Raw genomic sequence first — 19,594 nt, 5'->3', positions numbered from 1 at the left:
CTTCCACTAGACCAATATGTGACTGAAGACCAGAATGAGGATTAATCTCAGATAGTGTTGTACATCTCTATCTGAATGATGATGATATGATATGATATGATATGATATGATGATGATATGATATGATATGATATGATATATATGATAGATATGATATGATTGATATATGATACAATATATATGATAGATATGATATGATTGATATATGATACAATATAATTGATCTGATATGATGATATGCATGTTGGGAGTCCATGGAGACAAATAGGCACTTTTGGGTAAAATTTATCTGACCCTTTCTAGAGGAATTGTGGCTCAGAGATGACTGCTTCTCCCACTAACTATGAAGAGAGTCTTGGGTCAAAGGAGTATCAGAAGTTATATTTCACTATTTGGGCTTTTTTTTTTTTAATGGTCAGCTGGGTTTGTGACCTAAACCCATTTCTTTTTTCATAGAAGAGATCTGTTTTTTGTGTTAAAAAAGAGTGTAAGAACCATGTGTCAGAAGGCTGGTAGGCTGCTACTCCAATGCCTTTAGTGCAGTGATTAGAAGGGCGGTAGGTCACCTTCCCTGCCTCTCCACTAATAAATGGATAGCTGGATTGCCGAGCTACATTACATCTGGGGATTTTCTTTAGTCAGATTAGCTAAGAAAGGCTACTACTATAGGTATCCTGGTCATGCAACACTCCTCTGGCAAGGGAGACTTGGGGGACAACTCTTGGCAAACAATATGGCAGGATTTCCATATGAAAATATTTCCCCTTCTTACATTTTCTTTCCAATTTGAAACTTTCCGTGGGGTGAATTTTCAGACTAATTCTGGCTGCAAATACATTTCAATGAATTTGTTCCAGTATTCTACTTCTTATCCCAGTCCCAAAGGGAAAAATGTTATCCAAAACAACCAAGATAAATGAAACTTTAGGCCTTGATTAGGACATGAAAAAGGGCTGAATTCAGCAAACATAAATTATTTTGTTTTAAATATTGATTGTTTTGTACAAATATTTTGTTCAAGCAAGGCAAGTCATAGAAATAAAACTGAATATGCTTACTCAAAACTCATTTGATGGAAAAAGCAAGAATTTTTTTAAAAAACTGTATTTTATGCTTGATAGACAATGTTTTGACCTTTCATTGGACAACCAGAATATTTTAATGAAAATTTTTCTCTACAGGGATAAGCAACATTTCCCACTTGTATGTAAAATTCTATTTTCTAAAAAAGATAGCAGCCATTACACAGCTTGTAAAAGAAGTGCGAAACAGTTTTCTTCTCTAACCCACTGCAGATTTCACCACTGGAAAAGTAAATAGCTTATTGCATTATTTTAATTTAGATTAATCAGATTATTTTACAGTAAAATCTGTAGAACACATCACCTATCTCAGTTGCACCTTCTGATTTTCACAAAATTGTAATAAGTTTGCAGTTATTATTTCTCTCAGGAAAAGAATTCTCTGGTATCCCCAGCTTACCAGCAGGCTGTGAATGTTGCACACATGCTGATGGCTCCAGGTGATACTTCTGGTCTGTGTTGCTACTGAGGGCTCTTCTCCCATCTCCTTGGCCCATTGGGCCGTGTTTGCCCCGATCTGAGGAGCAGCTTGAAGGTCTTTGGAGGCCCTGTGCTATTCAAGTCAAGGAGTCTTTTTAGCACAAACTCATCAGTAAAGGGCCTACTGTACTGCAGCACAGAACAAGTGGGCAGTGAAAAACTCACAAATCCCATCAGCCTGAGGGAGGAAGGGAAAAGGCAGATCTATAGCATCAGAATGAAGGACACACTGGAAATACACAAAAGACACACTTCAAGAAATATGAAAACCAGGGATAAAGTAACCATGGATTTCAGTCTTTTGGATATGACTCAGGCAGACAATACAAGATATCCTGTGTAGTACGCGATTTATTGTAGTAAATATGTATTTTAATATCGAGATTATAAAGGCAAAAAATGTGTTTTCTGACATTGGTTTAGTTTTTGAGATTTTTTTCTGTTGGATGGCAGCAATATTGCTCTTTTTCTTTAAAGACAGATTATAATCACTAATGCATATATATTTTTTAACACAACTGAAGTACATATCAAATCTAATTACACAAGAAATCTAAAAAACTTTGTGTAGTATTTTGACCACGAGGATAGGGTTTGTGGGAACTGTCTATTGTCAAAGTGTGCAAGCAAACACAATTGTTCAAAAAAGCCTTTGAATAAAAATTCTATAGATAATGCTTTAAATTTTTAAATAGTTTGGGGTGTTTTTTCTGTGATAGATCTATTCTTTTTGATGTTAGTGATAACATACTTTCCATCGATCTGTCTCCCCAATGACCTGCTGAAGTTTGGTGGTATATCTATTAAAAACATTGCTTAAGTTCATCTTCGTTGTTTTTTCTACACGAAGTGATTCCTTCACAAATTATCCAGTGCTGAGACGGAGCAGGAAAAAAAAAACTGTGTCTGTAAGCAATATTCTCCACTGGTCTTGAGCAATAAAGAATGTTCTATTTATTCTTCCAAAGCCAATATTTATCTGTTTGTATATTTTTTTATTTTCCTCTCTCTATTCATAGTATTTTTCAAATTTTGCTCATTTCCTTTAAAATAATTCTATGCTTTCTTGTGTTAGATATTCGTCTCTTCCAGTGAATGCTAGATTATAGGTGATAATGGGATGAGTAACTGTGAAAAGAGAGAATCTCTTTTTATCATCATAATTTACATTTTCACACTGTAATCTATTTTTTCAGTGAAATCTTATGGGAATTATGCACCTATAAAATTACATTATTCTTCTAAAAGTTAAAATAGTCTGAATTAGTCTGAAATCAATAAACAGTTCAGGATAAATTTATATAATCACCAAATGAAAAAAGTCTTTGCTGAATTTTTATTGTATATTTAATTAAGATACTGTAAGTCATAGGACTCCAAATCTCTTTTGGAAAAATGTTTTAAAATTCAAAATACATTACAAATTGCTTCATTTTGCATTATTTATTCAGAATACACAGCCACTTATTATGTGATATTCAGATAGATTTTTGAGTGCTGTACTCAGATTTATACAAGGTGAATATATTTACTGTATTGCACAAGAAAAATCCCATTGCAGGATAATCAAGACTGGAAATAATGTAAAGATTCATTGCAAAAAAAAAAAAAAAAAGTTATTTTCCACTGTAATTTAACCATGAATATTTACATTTTAAATTATATTTATGTAGATTGAATAGCTGTTCTATAAAATCCTCTTGTACAGATGTATTGCTATAGAAAAAATTATAAAATGGTAGCTACAGACTATGTATAGTTGATATTTTTTAGAATTTATGATTATGAAAAAAAACCATAAAATGCACAATAAGAAGCCTTTAGTATTATAAGCATTGTAATAACTACATTCTGGAAATTCAGAAATTCAAAGTCTCAAGCAGTTCTATAACTCATCCTATTCAAACCTAATACAGCACAATGCAATTTTTACAGTGCCCTTTGTGCTAGTATCCTGGAGCACTTTAAAATGAATAAAGTTAAAATTAGCAATGTAGCACTCAATTTCCTAAAGGAGTTACTTTAGAAAAACTAAGTAAAATCAATGCCTTAAATGTTTGGATGTAAAATCTTGCCAATTGAAGGTCTTTTTATTTCAAGTAGCAAAGTATTCCAGATCTCCTGAAGAAAATGTCTGAAGGCTCTATAGGTTTAGGATATCAAAAAAGTATTTAAGAATTATGAAACCATCATCTATCAATCTCTGAGTGCATACTGATAGGCATGGAAAGTAAATGTAATGTCTAAGTAGAGCTATATAGATGTCTCTGTATCAAATAGTAAGCTAGTAGTTTATTTGCATTTCTATCACACATTTCACCTGAAGATCTCAAGCCAGTCCCTCTGTTAATTCCAGCAGAGCAATATAAAACACTTAAAAAAAAACCCAGTAGCATGCTGGAAAAAGGAGTTTTGTATGAGCAGCAGGTGAGGTGCAACCCTCCAATAGACTACAGGGTTAATTGCACAGCAGGGGGCATTACTTGTGTAATGGATCTCTTCATAAGGGATTTTATTGAACTATAGTTTTGAAGATGACTATTGCACATCCTGTATTTACATATGGAGCCATCATTTGCAAGAAACAGTCCTGTAGAAAGTTGGCAATTGCAGTTGTAGCAGCAAGCAGTATAGAATCAATGTCTATGTTCTTTCCTCTCTCTGGAGAAAGTACTTAAGTATAAACCAGAATACCAAGATGGAAAAAAGGGAAACCACAATAATATGAGATCCTGATAGGCAAGCAGAACTTCTGCTATTTCTGCTCACTAGCTTGATTTCATCAAAAGAATAAATAAACTTGTTTTCAAAGCAGACAAAATTGTAAAATCACCTTTTATATTTTATCTTGATAGTGTTTTGAGAGACATGAAATAGGAATGCAATACTTTAATATATGTGTCAGGAACCTGAACTGCTCATGGTGCTCAGGATGAGGAATATGGTCATAAATGAGTCCTCTAATCAGGAATCTGGATATTCTTCACCTTGACTGACTGCTGGTGGGCAGGAAAGCAAAATATGCAATGGGTGTCTAGTAGCACAATTCATTCAATCACCTGTGTTGTAAGGCAACATTGGAAGCAAGATGTAAGATGTGTGGTCACCTGCAACATCTCTTTGTAGCTACAGTTTGCCTTTTTTTTATATCCTCTTTTCAGTTTCCTTTCTCTTGTCTTCCCTATTGCTACAATTCACTCTATAGCAAACCACTAACTTCCTTACTTGAGTATCTGTCTCTGATTTCCATTGTGATAATCATTCACCAGGAGGGCAGCCTGATTTACTGGATCTGCTTTGAGCAGAAAGTCAAATCAGATGACTTCTGGAGCTTCCTTCTAACCCACATTCTACAATTAATGCTGAGTTAGGTTGTCTTTTCCTTTATATGACTTCTGCTTTAATTTAGTATTGTAATTGAGGCCCAGGTGCTGCTTAGTTATTTAAAAGTGTTGCTGTCATTGTTCCCCATGTCTTTAAATTATCTGTTTTTTAATTCAGTGAGTAAATGGAAGCAGTTTATGTAAGACTGAAGTTTTATTGGAGTTTTCACATCTTTCTTTCTCTCTCTCTGGTGATACCTGCACTGATTTTGTCCACGATAACATGAACTGCCAAAGACATTTGTGCTGGCTCTGCATCCAGCTGTCGCTTAGAAGGATGCAGCTATTTTGAATAGCATTCACTGTTTACTGAAACCAATGAGACCAGGATTGATTTGAGAATCTTAATAATTTGTAAAAAACTTCTTCTTTTTTCAAGTATGTTTTATGCTCTGACAAAGACAGCCTATTGGCATAACAGGATAGACTTTGTGTGGCAGGAAACACTATAGGCTCCAATTACAAAAATAATCTGCATTGTGAATGTTATCCTACATATATATTCCTGCTTTCATGAGAAGCTTTTCCTAATTTCTTGTGGGATGAAAGACTACTAAAATCTAGGCAGTCTGAAAAGAAAGATATGAAACCTTTTACTGATGGGTCTTTGCCACAGAGGTGGCAGGAGTACATGGGAGAAAAAGAAAGGCGAGAAAGACATTCAGAGTGTAGAGAAAGGTGTTGTCTTTGCATTGGAAAGAAATAGTGTGTTGGGACATTGTATTGTGTCATGAGAAATGAAAAAATACATTGGTGCTGGAAAAATTAGAGATGCAGAAGTTAGGTGAGCTCGGGCTGTCGAAGTTCACAGCACTGCTGTGTGATTTTCTGCTGTGTGACTCAAGCCCGTACATTTCTGAAGTACAAGAAGGTGTTTGAATTTCTTTTGTCATATTCGGAATGACCAGAAAAGAGCCCAAGGAAACAGTTAACAGAAAAGCAGCTGCTACCATGGAAAGAAGAGTGTTTTAAAGAGAGGTCCTAACTGGAAGGCAGAAGCAGAAGGAAGCAGAAGGAAAGTACAATACTATTCCTCCCTACCTTCCTTGTGCAGCTAGGCTCTATAGGAAGGTGGCCTGGAGGAGGAAGGAGCAAACATAGTCTGTTACAGAGATTAGCTCTAATGAATATCTAGTTCCTCATCACCAGCCTTCCCTCTCAGGGTACTTTGATACTGTGGGGGTTTTCTTAAAGTTTATATGTCAGGTTAAAGTAACACAAATGTTAGCTTGTGTTTTTGCTACATCTAGCAGAAGCAAACGTACTAGCTTAACAAGAGAGTAAGCATTGCCTCTTTAAACTTCCTTCCTGACTAGGGAGTCCAGTTCTTGTTTTAGATTTTAGACTTTTTCCTATTCTATCAATTCACAGTGTGTCATCTTTACAATGCAAACCCTCTGTCACCTGCTCCATATCATTGATGTTTAAGGTGGTTTTCCATGTCAGGTTGTTTGCATTTTGGCTCACAAGAAGAGGTTATTTACACTTATTCATATAGGCAATGATGCAGACTACTCACAGGAAGAAAGGATTGAGAGGTGAAAAAAGTTATGAATACTTTCAGGAAAGTGGGGTTTCAAAACTGATATATTTGCTGACAGGAAGAATTTTCTGACATTGTCAAAAGATTTTTTTTCTTCCCGATTCTTGAGTTTTCTTTATTGATTGCTGCTCTTTTGCATAGTTCACCCCTGTTCACCCCTTTGTCTGAATCAGTTGTAAAACAATGTCATGTTTGCACGGCATGGTGGCCACGTGTGTTCCCACCCTTGAAATGTGTGCACATACTCTGTCCCCTTGTCCAGAATGTCATGGTCATGCAGGTCGGAAATTAAAGCTCCTAGTTAAGAGGATAGCTCAGTCATTATCTCTTCTGGCTTTGATGGGATTTAAAACAGGCTAAACATTAAGTGCACCCTTTATATTTTCCAAAGTGGAGAAATCAAGAATGAAAATAAAGAAGACCATTTCAAATTCTAAATGACATAAACAATTAAACTGTTTTCCAAGAAACAAGAACTGGATAATTAATTCCTTGATGAGCTATTGTGTGCTTGCTAGGAAGGTAGAGATTGAAGAACAATGACAGAAAACTTTGAAGTACTTGACAGATGCTTTTAAAGTAATAATAATAGCTATAATGTAAGATGGTATATTGCTCAGGGACGTTTACTGAACTACCAGGTATTCATTTGGCTATAGACAAACACAGATCAATGGCAACTGACTGAAAAGGAGAAGGACTAACATTTTTTTTTCCTCAGCATCTCTTCGAAAATAAGTCTGTTTAAATTTGTGACACAGTCGGTCATGTGCATCATATTATGGCAGGTTACATCACATGATTTTATGTAGCCCGCTGGTAACATCACTTTGCATTATACATTTAAAGAAATACCACTCCTTTTCACATAGGGTAGAAGACAGTAATCAACTGACAAGTATTCTCCTGCTACCCATGAGAAAAAGCCAAGTATCAGATCTAATACTTTCCACCCCCAACAAATAATTTTCTGTAAACGCTTGTGCATGACAGAATGCCAGCAGATAGTGGGTATTTCACAGCTGGTGACTCTCTTATTGTTTAACTGTGATGTCTGCATCTTATCACACTGTGCAAATTATTTAGCAACTGCCATATTATTTATAGGTATGAATTGCACAAATTAATATCATAAATAATTCATTTTTTGCTGTGAATTAACATTCTGCCACAGTTAAAAATCTAATTTTTTTGAAACAGTATCAATTGCTATGGGCATGTCATGATTTTTCAAGCCAGTGGATTTTGAAAAGCAAGTTGCAGTGAAAAGAATTATAATGGTTTTTTTCTTTAACTTTACACACCACTAGGAAAAAGCTTTCAGTACTGCCATGGTAGTACTGAAGGAAGAATTATGTTATGTTCAGGCATTTACAGGAAGAGTTAAAACATTGGATTTCATCCTAACAGTATGTCAGTCTGTCATGACATGACACCAATTTGTAAACAAAAACTAACTTAAATGAGTAATGATCCATTTATATAACTGAAACAAAAAAAGAATAACATTCTTTTTCTTTCCCCAGTAAGACATAAGATTGTCATTGTGGACCTAACAGAAAGACAGTCGCAAGTTTGTTTGCTAGTAGACTCCTAGGGAGCTGAACACAAAAATCCAATAAATAATTAGCTCTCCTGTGACAGGCTTCTGAATTACTGTGATACATTAATTGGACAAAATTAGCATGAATTAAGGCAAATAAGTATAACATGTAATTTATTACTTACTAAGCACGGTGCTGCAGTGGAAGCCTCAGATTTCCCTTAAGATTGCTTTAACAGCTATAATGCATTCCTTAATTTACTCTGTGGAAAATCAATTTTTTCAGAGTTCATTAAGCACCAATATGTTACAATGCAAGTCCCTAGAGCACAGAACTACAATACGTTATGCAAATTCATACCAGTGTGTTACCAATATGTAAATAGCAATAATACTATTTCAGCTTTCTATTGATAGACATGCTGAAAAGGATAATGCTTAAAACTTCTTCAACTCTTTTGACTTATTTCTGATATTTATCACTACTCCTTTTAAATGTCATTCCTTCGGAGAGCTATTCCTTTAAAAAATCTTTTTCATTTATGTATCATTAATGAGAGTATTCTGAAGTCTCTGTTTGCCAAACAAGTGGCATATAAAGCTTTCTAACATGTTCATAAGCATCATGCCTTCCACAATGAGAACTCAATACTTTTAGTAGATGCGCAAATGGACAATGCTGATTGATGGCTATGACAGATGTATACCATACAATAAATGAAAGAGAAGGTGTTCTTAAACTAAAAGCTCTATAAATACATACATTTATTTAAAACTTTTCCTTCCCTTGTTTTTAGCACAAAAAATGAAAATAAAATCACATATAGTATTAATTATTGAACTTTAATCCAGACGTAGCTGAACACCACACAGATGTTCTCTATCCCCTCCCACTGAGCACAATGTCATATAGTCTGAAATGTCCCTTTGGCCAGTTTGGGTCATCTGTCCCAGCTGGGTCCCCTTCCAGCTTCTTGTGCCCCCCTTAGCCTCCTTACTGATGAGGTGATGTGAGAAGCAGATAAGTCCTTGCTTTAGTGTAAATACTGCTTAGCAAAAACTAGAACTTCAGTGTGTTATCAACATTATTTGCATTCTAAATCCAAAATACAGCACTGTCCCAGCTACTAGGAAGCAAATTAAATCCATCCCAGCTGAAACCAGACAGTAAAATGTTAGTCACTGGCATTAAGAAAATGAAGTCCCAGATTGTTCAATATTCACCTAATAATATGACAGACTCCAAAGCTATCCCAATAATGGCCTCCGGAGCTCTTTGGGGAGACAGATGTCACCAGTGGAAAGATGATTTCCATGTCTTGGCACTCTGCAATTGTCAGACTGAGGGAGGAAAAAGGAGAGTAGGATTCTGCTAGTGGGGAAGGATCCTTTGTGGAAGGAGGAGCCATGTCTCACTCCTGCCATTTTCCATTTTATCAGATTTGTTTTGAATAAAATAATTTCTGCCCAAATCTCACTCTGAGAAGCAAGGAATGGCTTTGTCATAACCTATAAATACCTGCATTTAAGTCCACAATTTGGCCCTTATCTGTAAAAATAAGGACTGGGTCAAAACAGTTGGCTTGAACAGTTTGGACCTGTGAAGGCATGATAGGTTTTTGAGTGTATAAAACTATCCTTTGCATTCTGGTGAGGCTGGTAGAAGAGCAAGACATTTGGTCATGATGATCATGACCATCAGATGAATGAGCAATTTGCAGCCTCAGATGAATCAGCAATTGATAAAACTATTGGGACTGTAACTACTTCAGAATTTAGCCCACACAACACTTGTTCGAAGATTTTTTGTGGTTGTCTAGGTCTAATGAACCATAAAAGGTTTAATTTGTCAGGACCTCCTTGTTTATGAAAGAATGAAGTGGGAATTTTATGTAATTTAGTTTACTATCATGTTTGTAATGTTTCTTACTAAAATACAGGAAATACTCTACTAGAGATAATATTATTGTGTAAAAAATGCCCACTAATACACCAATGCCCACTAATATACATTCAGGACTTTCCTCAGTTCAGCATTTCATATACTGTGATTATGGTACCCCACACTTTGCAACTATAATCAGACAGATGACTGATACTCTCCACATGCCCACCCATTGAAGAGCACTACTGTATTCTTCAGGAGACAGATAAAGCAAAACTAATGCATTCTTGATGTTTTCAGTTTGTATGTACTCTGGAACCATTTTAAAAATAAATATCTATTTGAACCTGAGCATATATTAGAGATGAACTCAGTCTGCAAATTAAGATTTGATTCAGGCTTAAATATCACCCCTTAACATGCTTGCCATTCAACATATTTCAGTGCTTGATGCTATAGTTTGGGCCAGTGGAAAACAGATCCCTCTGGAACTGAGCTGGATACCCACAGACCCTCTAAGGATAGAAGGGGTATGGAGGAATAAGAAAGCTTTTACCTTTAGTTTATGTTAGTGACAACTTCAAGTAAGGAGCAGATAGCAATACCTGCCTCCATCTATGCAGAGATTTTATACATAAAAAGTATTTTTATGTTTTGAAATTGTACTTTCACAATCCACAATTATTCAAAATATTATTATATATGTTCTGGTAAGAAGCCACTTTTCAAATAGCCAAAGTAAGTGAGCATTTTTGAATTCAGATTAGTGGATTTGTATTTTCTATGGATGATTAAATAGCTTGCTTAAAAGTAGTCCCTCAGAGAACCTTAAAGAATCTGGAATGAGTATAAAAGGTGCAAAAAACCTGGAAATTCTATTATTCTTATTGCCCATGTAAACTGAGTAGCAGAGAACTCATGCAGAGAAATTTGGGGTTCATAAAGGCCATATATATACACACACACATATATACATAGATATATATATGCATGTGTATATATATGTATATATACATATATGTACATATATACACACATATACCTGTATATATATTTTAATATTTTTAACTCTCTCTCTCTCTCTCTCTCTCTCTCTCTCTCTCTCTATATATATATATATATATATATATATATATATATATATATATATATATATATAATTTTCACTTTTAAACTGATGAATGATAATACTACAATTTAAAAAGAAGCCTGATTAAGTAAAATCTATGGTTAATAAAGAATACACAAGATAACTTTTTCTGATCTGAAAAAACATGGGGATTTAGTTGTGATTTTTCCTTTTAATCAAGAACCTCCCAAATGCACAGAAGACATGTGCTTAAAGATAGCACGCCAAAGAGCAGCAGCTGCAGAATTTGCTGGTTCCCAGTCAGACCAAGTTACAGCTGCAGAAGTGTGAGAGTTTAAACTTCTGAGTGCTTCTCTTGTCTTGCTGCCTTACTTCACCACTCAAGGCTCCTGGAGGCCTGCCCTGACTCACTACTGTGTGCTGAGGAGTGGAGCACTAATGTTTGTGACATCTTCTGATTGGGTTTGGAAGTTCATTTTAACACATTGCATAAGGGCAGCAGTGGCTCAAAAATAATGTGTGTCAAGGATTATTACTGCTGTACTGACTATGAATCTGTGCAAAGTCTTCCACATTTTACTTACAATGCTCCAATTAATGCTAGAAATATTTCTGTCAAAACCAGGTCTCAGATGTCACGGTGTTTTTCTATTCTGTTAATTCCTAACTACGTCCATATTCTTGTTTAGAGTTGAGAGTGAAAGCGTTTTTTTGCCTTCCTGTACTTTATCATGTGGAAATGATTAAAAAAAAAAAAAAGTACAGATAAAATACTTAAAATTTACCTAATTTTATACAATTTAAAACCTTTTAATTACCAAATACTATGAATTTATAAAGTAATCAAATTAATTATTCAGAAGAATTTGTCCCTAACTATAGGTATTAATATGTCAGGTGTTGAATTCTATCATCACTAATGACTTAATGCTAAAAAGTAGTCAGTTTGACTATCTTTCTAATCATATACTAATCTAATCTGTCTTCTTCCATCTTGCAGAATATTGAAAGCTACTAGAACGGACATTATCTTTTCTATCTTTATCCACAGTGTGTCTCATTAATAAATTTTTAAAAATGCTACAAATGGTTAGGAAGTAGACTCTACCTATATATCCACAGGTGGATTGCACCTATCTGCACCTATCCACAGACTCTCAATTCTGCATTGTCTTTTGAATTCAAGACTTTTTCTCTTTTAACTACTACAGGCTCAGCCTGGAAAGAAATGTTAGAGAAAATCATCTCATTAGCCTCTTTCATTCTTGCAGTTAGCTCTAGTTAATCACTGGGCATAAGCTGAGGAGTAGGTGGAACACAAATATCACTCCTCTGAGTGCTCTGGTCATGAAGATATTTTGCAAAAAGCCACTCATGAGGTCTGGGCCGCAGCTTCAAGGCAGAACCACACCCAAACTTTTGTGAGGGGCCAAAGTTCAGACACACACCTGATCCTGACCAACTCTAGCCAACCCAGTGTTTTTTTGATCTCTCTTCTAAGTAGTTTTCATGTCTGTTCATTGTAGGGCATTTTGGTAGCTGGGTAACACATTCTGGATGTCCTGATTGAGGTCAGTTGCATACCTGCTTTTTGTAGCTCTTTAACTGCTAATGTAATGTTTTAACATTAAGTCATTGCCATCTGGGTTAATCAAGCTCCTATTGGTTATAGCAGGTGTGTCAAGAAAGTACCAAAATTCCAAAATTACTTCTTTTCATGTAATAATAATTTGTCCCTTCTCTTGTGCAACCCAGCTATTTAATAACTAGCTACAGTGATAGGAAATTTGACAGAACTATGCCAGGAATTTCCCAGTGTATTACTTCATGTGGTAATCAAAAGAGGAGTATGGGGTGAAGCACCCCTATTGGCTGTAGAAGGTCTGATTCTTTTTTGCTCCCTGTTGGAATTACAGGTCATTATTTTCCTGCTTTCTTTTAGCATTGAGAGAATAGTTACACATACCTGAATTTATCCTTTAATTTTTCAATCACATTCTCTCCAAATGTAACAATTCTCTTCTGATCTTTGTTGTTACTAAAATTGCTATAATGTGTCTGCCCATATGTGTGCCTTATGGTCCCTCACTTAAGCTGTATCTCTAGAAACAGTTTGCAAATATGTGTTTGCGTTAAGAGATAAATATCACCTGAATTCTTCACAACGAAGTCAAAACAAGAGAGATTCAGACAATTCAAATGCTACTGAACAGTGGGGGAAGTTGGCTACACACTGCTTGCAATCTGCCCACAGCTGGAATTTGCATTAATTTTATTTACTCTTTCAAAATAAAATTGAAGCCCCAAGAATAGATGATTGCCACAAACTTCTCCAAAAAAATAAATTTAAAATTCTGTTTCAGAGTATTCAGTCTTTATTGTGCAGTATACTGCTCTGCATCTTATGAGGTTATGACCACATACATTTGGAGGAGAAATAACCTGGGTACAGAGGCATCAACCCAATCTCTGAAACTTGACTTTTCTTTTAAAAACTTCACTTAAAGATATTTCAATATAAATAAATGTTTTTGAGGGTTTTTTTTTGGTGTTTTTTTTTTTTTTTTTTTTTTTTCTCTTTACAAATATTTCTGGTGCCTCATTGTAAATGTAAAGTGCCATTTCATTCATTCTAATCTTCTTGGTAATCTGCTTGGCTTCAAATTAGGAGTCTTCTAACAAAGAAGATCTATTGCCCCAGATATTGTAATGCATTAGATAACCTAAGTTGCCTCTCTTATTTGTTCCAGTTATCTGTGTTTTCTACCGTTGCATACTGAAACGATGCATGGAATGAGCTAAGCAAAATGAAAGATTGTTCCTTATTTTTTCACTCTAGTACATGTGTTTGCCATGCAAGTGATATTCCTTAAGATTCCTTGGATTCCACCCTCCAATATTTTCATTGTGCCCTTAGGCCTATGCAATCGTGTTTCTATTCAGCTATTGTCATTAACATACATTTGGCCATTTTACCTGCTTTACTGATGAATTCAGCCTCCATGCCACAGTTTACCAGTGCTATGGAATACTTTTGGCTTGACAAAGCATTAGCATCTCTGCATTTACCTTAGCATTTAGGTATATCAAGATACCTAAATCTCTGCATGATTTAGGTATCTTGAGGTACCTACAAGAAATCTCTATGTCCAGAGGAAGCTGAAAGTTGTTTTTGCACAAGGATAACACTTAAACTTTTTGTAGGTAGATCTCTGCAAAAAGTGTTTTGATTTGCAGGTGATTTTTAAGGAAGAAAGCAAGATGAAAAATATTGTGTAACCATATCCAAACATTTTAAATCTGTAAGACATATACACTCACACACTCTTGCATTTCAACTTTGTTGCTTAATTGTTAGTCATTACCAGGAATGTTTTGGTTTTGAAAAAATTTCATTCTGTCACTTGTTCCTTGTTCTCTGACTATTTTTATTTTGGCATACATCCCCATTTGTAACCAATATTTCCGTTTGCCTGCTTGCCCTTCCTGGAGGCTGATATACAGATGGTGGCAAGCTCTAAGGGGGTAGGGAGAATGCTATCTGCTCAACACTATCAATCTCTTTACTCTTTTGTCTTTCAGATCTTGTTCCCCTGTTTCTAATCATTGCCTTTGAGCAATTCTAAAGCTATGCTTATGTTCCTTCTCTTGCATTGTAAATAATTTTGAGCATGGATTTTTTGGGTTTGGTGCTCTGTATTCCATTTGTCCCTTTTAGGTAAAACTCTGACACAGAAAATATCTCTAAGGCTGGCAACAAGGTTTGCAAGTTCTAAATGTCAGTTGCTTTCATTCCTTTTTTTTTTTTTTTTTTTTTTAATGGGGCTTTTCTGTTCCAAATAGACTGTCATTACAGAAGTAACTTTAATGCTTCATAAAGCACAAATCCTCTTTGGCTTCTCTGCATGGTCTCCAATATCAAACGTTTCCTTTCTTGTACTTTTGTCCCCAAAAGGTCTTTAAGAATGAGACCTGTCTGGATCCCACATGAATTTCTTTTTTTCAACACCCAGAGTTGGTTAATAACCTGGTCAAGTCTTTCTTTTGTGACTACTGTTTATTTGCTCCCATATATTCTATATATTGATGGGAACCTCAATATAATTCAGGCTGTGCAGCATCTGATTGTAACAGATTGGTTTTCACTCCCAGAAAGCAGCACATCAAAGCAGACACAGATCAATAATACTTTCCCCTTCCTATCCGTGGATAGTGTTGCAGGTTTCTGTTCAACAGCCATAAGAAAATGCCTACAAAAATCCAGATAGTGATCACTAAGTAGCAAATACAGAATCAAACAACTGGCACAGTACCTGGCATATGAAGTATCACTTGAAGAGCAAGTTGTTGGTTCTTAGTAAAAAAAACTTGAAGTGTGTATCCTTAAGAGCCTTTTTCCCCCCCCTTCTCACTTCTTCCCTTTTACTTGGGCTCCTTCACGCGGTGCTATTCTCCCTTTTTATACTGTAGCTCTGATAGTGAATGCTTCCAGTCCCAGCTAGTCATCACAGGATGCAAACATTAAATGAAAACTTTTTCAATTAAATTTTACATTGGTTGATCAGCCAGAAGTGGGAAATATTTAGGTGAATATGAGTAGTGGGTACCTGGATGGCAATTAGTCTCAACTTCCAATACCCTGAGGCAGGGACTCAAATATTTCACCTGTGGAGGAGGGGGTCAGGGCTTTTTCATCCATTCTTTTCTTTGCCTTTTAATTCCCTAACTCCCATAATCTGGCAATGTATTATGCAGTGCAGACCAGGAAGGTGGGCTGCAGTAAATGCTGCTTTATGGATCAAGCAGTAGGAAGTGCTATACTCTTCCCCCCAGAGACTGAAGGCTTTACATCAATCAGCATACTGACAATGACTGCTTTTGAACTTACCTGTAGTATAGCAGTGTGGAAAATCATTATCCAGCATTCAATTTTTTAAAGAACACACATAATTTGAACACTGAAGCACCATACGGCCATTTTGTCTGGCTCTGAGCACCTTTTTGATTCATTGCCTCTCTCTGTGCCACAAGGAGGAGACAGGATGTATTCTTTCCCTTTTGAGTATGGTGGCCAAATCATCTCATGTACTATAATGAAGTGTGAGGAGATTTATGCCATCAACACTGGTGTAAATTAAAATACAGCACAAAATTTTTCAATTCTTGTTAGGCATGAAATTTGAAGTGAATTTGAGTATTCTCTACCATACAAACTCAATGGATGGCAAATAATAAGTGCTGTTCTGTGGAATAAATTAAAATCTTAATTTTGTTTTGCTATGAATGATGTGATGGGATACGGTCTTGAGAATTATGCAAAGGTACAAATATGAAACCGAGCACTTATTAATCAGGATCTTTCACAATACATATTTAGTTGCAGACCCAAGAATGTGCTCTGTCTATATCTGAACTCATTTCACTGCAGGATCAAGACTGTCATACACAGGATCAATTGCATAGAGAGCTCTGTTTAGCTTCAGATTCCTCATTTGAAATAACTACTACATGGGCTGAAAACAATGGCAAGAATTCAAAGACAATTACACACTTTCCACTGATGAGGGAAAATCCAGTTTGAATCTTCAGAGCAAGTTGGCAGCTTCATCTTTGAAGAACAGATTATTTCACAGCTACTCTGTAGAATAGGTTCTCTCTTGCTAGTCACTGGATCTGTATTCTAGATAATGGGAGTGCTGTGTGTAATCACTCTTGGTCCTCCAGACCTAGGAAAAAAAGACTCTTAATTTCATATATTTTTTGCAGGACTAGTCATTTATTCTCCTATTTGCTTTTTATTGTTCAATTTCTCTATATTTCCCTAGTTAATTCAGTACTCAGGTCTTGCAAAGCTTAACTCTTTATTGGTGGACTTGACTGTGAAAAGAGAAGAAATGATAATGCTTACATTCAAAAAATAATAGACAAGCTGGAAACATTTTTCTTTATTAATTTCATTTATTTTTGTGGTTTGAGTTAATGTTTTTTTTTCAAAAATTTCACTCTAGTGAGAGTTCAGGACTATGCCATCTTCTTAGTATTTTGTGTATCTCTGATCTAAAGATGTACATTAAACAAGCCATTATTTCTGAGACAAATCTTCTAGTGGCAAGTCTACTAACAAATCTTCTAGTGGTCTGCATTGTTCTTTTAACTTCACCTAGGCAACTGTTCAGATCAAACTGCGAAGCCTACCTCATTACTGATACTTGCTCCACTCACCCCGTAATTATTTCTTGGTTCCACTAGAAATAGGAAGGCCGAGGGAAAAAACTGAAAATAAAGGAAAGAAAACTTGAAATATTTCAGGGTAGTAAATTGAGAACTATTTGTATCTTAGAAGGTATTTTTTGTTAATTTTTTTCATTGTATTTCAATTCTATAGAAATAAGCTTCACAGGCTAAGACTTCCTCAATTCAGAAGAGGCTTCTGGAGGAACAATTTCCATACAGTCCTGCAAGTGCCCTTAAGGGTCTGCTACCCAGTGACCCTTCTTTTGACTGAGGAGACCTGGAAATTGCTGTTTTGCAGTTGTCTGTCAACATTGTTTTGTGTTTCAGCCAGAAAGCATCATCCTAATATGACAATAGACTTTGTCTATTTGAAGTCTTCTTTTGTCTTCTTTGAAGTCAAGTGGCAGCATTATCTGCCTAAAGATTACAAGATTTTGCATTCCCAAAGTCTGTGAGCGTTACTGAGTTTTAACTGTCTTTACTGCATTAGATCAAAACTCTGATCAAATGTAAACTGCCAGAAAATATCAGATATGCTTTCTACATGGTATAGAAGACTCCTGGTTGACATGTCAAAGTTAGGTCTTACCTCTTTCTCTTCTCATGGTAATACTTGTACCTCAGAGCTGAATGTGTGCATAGCTGACATCAGTATGTATCCTCTTCTGTCTAAACCTAACAGAATAATGACTGTGGTTTTAGTTAGTGTTTTTCACTTTGTACTCAGTAATGTTGAGACTAAAATAACAGAAATTTGTTAACAAATGCCTGTCTGTAAAATGTCAGAAATGATTCTTCCCACCTCATTTTTCTGGAAAGAATATCAGCTTTTTCCAAGGCATTTGTATTCTCTGTATGTTGCTCTGTTTGGCTTCATTTGAATGTGTGAGCACTGAAGATGTAGGAAAAAGAAGAAAGGCTATTCTGCCTTCAACCTTCTTTCTTTTTAGTATATGAAGCAGGACATCTGATTGTTTCTTGAATGACCTCCAAGGTCTTTTTGGAATGAGATTGTTGTTTTCTGTGTACAGAAGAGCATCCACATTCTATTCATTTTTTGTAACTTAATTATAGGATGCATGTAATAATTTGGAGACAGTCAATGAATTTGCCTCTCATGCAAGCCATCACAGGACTCTGGGAAATAGATGCACATGTTCATTTATTGTAAAATACTCAGATTAATTATTTCACCTGATATCTGTACTTGTAAACTGCCAGCTGAAGCTGAGGATGACAATGAGCCACAGATGACATATATTAGGTATGGTCTACCCACACTACTGAAGGCGTTTTGATACTGTGTGAGTAGCAGCACTGTAGAATGGTAGGATTAAAGCCCATTTTATGCTTGCCGGTTATTGTGTTCTTTTCCATGCTACATCAAACCATTTTTTTAAAGATGCATTTGGTCACTAATGACAACATGTATGCTACAGTATTTATCCACTGCTCCTCTCTGTAATTGTAGTGTAGTGAGAATAAAAAGATGTGTTTGTGTTTTTACTGTAGTTTAATTTAATTTCAGAACTATGTGTTCTCTCATTTGCTATTTTCTGGAAAAAGCATTATTGGCTCCACATTTTTCTGAACTATTAGTAACATAATCTTTCTCTACGAGAAGCAGTCAGGAATGTGTCATTGCTTTCAACAGGTGCTGCCTTGCCTTCGTGTAAAATGACTGTGTTATGGAACAGTGAGTCTGTTGAAGAGCCCTTTTGCTTTCAAGTATCTGTAGTGCTTGAAGTTTGGGCTTGTTGCTAGTTTTCAAATGTTGTTTTATTTGTGAATTGCATGAAAGCAGTACATGGTTTATATATTATTTAGTCTGCAAAGAGTATTAAATTTAAGTATCTCTTTAGTGTCTCTTTAAATGCAATTTGATTACTTTTTAAAACTCGAAGTAATATTTAATAACTGTTAGTTTTCTTTTAGAGACTTCTTACCAAGGAAACAGGAGTTCTTACAGCTACATGGATAATTAACTTGAAGCTTTTCTGTCTCTTGGGGAACATCAGATATGTAAATGAGGAACTTAAGTCTGAACAAGACATGCCAGGGAATCACTAAAAGTTTTATTACACTGAAGCATTGGTATTAAAATCCTAAATGTTAAAATATACTATTATAAACCAGTGCATTTTAAAAAGTAAAGATGTGTGGGGATTTTATTAAAATTTGCAATATGAAATCATAACAATATGTAGATTTCAGTTTTTTAGGAGATTCAGTGACATTTTGAAACCTTCAGTAAAAAGCATGGACTGTTATGGAAAAAATATATAATAATACTTTCTTTCAGTATCAAAATTTTAAAGAAATAAATGTGTATAACAAGCAATTTTCCCTCTCCC

At 35.4% G+C, this 19,594-nt stretch overlaps 1 protein-coding gene across 1 annotated transcript in view; it reads left to right on the top strand.

Moving 5' to 3' along the window:
• The window catches only part of LOC110478548 (uncharacterized), a 260,944-nt gene that overhangs the window by 26,746 nt on the left and 214,604 nt on the right, over positions 1-19,594 (top strand). The window lies entirely within an intron of this gene.

The sequence above is a fragment of the Lonchura striata genome, chromosome 1A (genome assembly GCF_050655825.1).
Source record: "Lonchura striata isolate lonStrDom1 chromosome 1A, ASM5065582v1, whole genome shotgun sequence".
NCBI classification, from domain to species: domain Eukaryota; kingdom Metazoa; phylum Chordata; class Aves; order Passeriformes; family Estrildidae; genus Lonchura; species Lonchura striata.
This window is presented reverse-complemented; position numbering and strand designations above follow the sequence as displayed.